We start from the raw sequence: 2,014 nt of genomic DNA, 5'->3' as shown, positions 1-2,014 counted from the left end.
GGCTGGACGCGCGGCGCCCGGGGCTGCGGGGGGCGCCGGGCCGGGCCGGGCGGGCGGCGGGCGGGGGCGGGGCGGCGGAATTCCCCGGCGCCGCCGGCCTGCGCGCCCATTGGCCCGCACCCCATCGTGACGTCACGCTAGGGGAACGGGAAAACCCCCACGCGTCACGTGGTCTCGGGGGCGGGGCCGGCCGGGAAGAGGAGGCCGGGCGCACGGGAGGGGCTGGACCAGCGCCGCTGCCCTTTGCTCTGGCGGAGACAACTGAGGCTTGCTTAGGGCCGTTCACGTCCTACCCATGGGGCAAGTCGGGAAACTGAGGCCCGTCCCCCAGGTCTGCCAGCGGGAGCTGAACCTGCTGTTTCTCTGGCTGTAAGGGAAGATTCGGGAGCAGGAAGTTGCCAGGGCTCCAGCTGCCATGGGTAGTAATGATCTTTAGGAAAACCACACTCTCTCTATGCCTGTTTCTTCAACTGTAAATTGGGGTTGAAGATACTTAAACGTTTATGGCTAGAATGCCAGTTTTAGGATTTGTCTGTTTTGTTCCTTGCTCTAACCCTAGGGCCTAGAACAGCCCTTGGAACACAGTTAAGTGTCCAATGAATGTTTCTAGAGTGGATGGACGTTTTATTCTCTCCCACTGCCCCTTCAAGTTTCCTAATAGCCCAGAACACTTTCAGCTCGAGGGCTCGGTAACTCAGCGTGGGAACATCAACCGGGGAGCTCCCAGTGTGCATATACTGAGCTGTGTGCCTGACCCCTGAGCAAAGGGCTTACCTGCAGGCCTCACAGATGCCTCCCGGCTTGCACCAGCATCAGAGGCAAGTGATCAAATCAGGATTATTGCAGAGAGGAGGAGACTGAAGCTCCAAGAAGGGCAGCCCTTTGGTTAGGTCACATTCCTAGGCCTTCCCTGTCCCTGAAAATGACTAGTTGACCATCAGGTCCTAACTGGGATGCCCGGCACCCTCAGACCACAGAGCCAAGCTTTAGCATCCTGTGTCTGCTTCTGTAAAATTTCCATGGATGACCCACACAGCCTCATTGATTCATTTGACATACACTTATTGAGCACCTGCTGTGTGCCAGAGCCTGCCCTGAGCACCAGGTCAGAGCAGTCGCCAAACCCGGCTGGTTACCTGCTCGTGGGAAGCAGAATCGTGTATAGCAGTGGTCTCAAAGTGTGGCCCTCAGCCCTTCGGGTGATGCAGAGAGCTCAAGCCCAAGCTGGAGAGCTACTGCCGTAGAGCAAAATATCAAGCAGACTTTTTCCACAAAAAGTGGCCAAAGACAGCACAGGCGTGGCCGTGTTCCAATAAAACATTATCTTATGGACATTGAAATCTGGATTTTGTGTAATTTTCATGTCAAAGCAAATATTTTTCTTGAGATTTTTTTTTAACCACTTAAACATGTAAAAATCACACAAATTCTAGGAAAAGCTGGGTTTGGCCTGCAGGCTGTAGTCTTGTGTTCAACAAGAGCCCTGCAAGAGAGGTTATGATGTGAGGGTCCAGAATCAGGCTGTCTGGGTTCAAATCGTAGGTCTCCCACTTACCAGCCATGTGACCTCAGGCAACTGACTCTCTGAGCCTCAGTTTCCCTGTCTGTAAAATGGGCCTTATAATAGGATGGTTGTGAGGATTAACTAAGATACTAAAAATAGTGGACACTTGCATATGGCTCTTACATGTGCTGGGCACTGTTCCAAAAGCCGGGGACACAGCAAGGAACCCAACAAACAAAAGCCCCTGCCACTACATGGAACTGAAATCCAAGGTGGGGGAGACGGATGGAAAAGTAGAGAAGCAAATATATATGTATGTCTGGTGGTGATGGCGACATTACAGAATAAAGCAGGATATATGGATTGGGTTTGGAGGGCACGGTTTGGGGGAGGACGTTCAGGGAAGGTCGGAGATGACATTGAGCAGAGTTGAATTGATGAAGGGTCTGTGTGGCTATCCAGGGAAGTGTGCGAGGCACAGGGAACAGCGAGTGCAAAGACCCTGAGGTG

This window comes from Zalophus californianus, chromosome 17 (assembly GCF_009762305.2).
Source record: "Zalophus californianus isolate mZalCal1 chromosome 17, mZalCal1.pri.v2, whole genome shotgun sequence".
Classification (NCBI taxonomy): Eukaryota; Metazoa; Chordata; class Mammalia; order Carnivora; family Otariidae; genus Zalophus; species Zalophus californianus.
The sequence above is the reverse complement of the archived record's forward strand: the minus strand, read 5'-3'. Positions refer to the sequence as shown.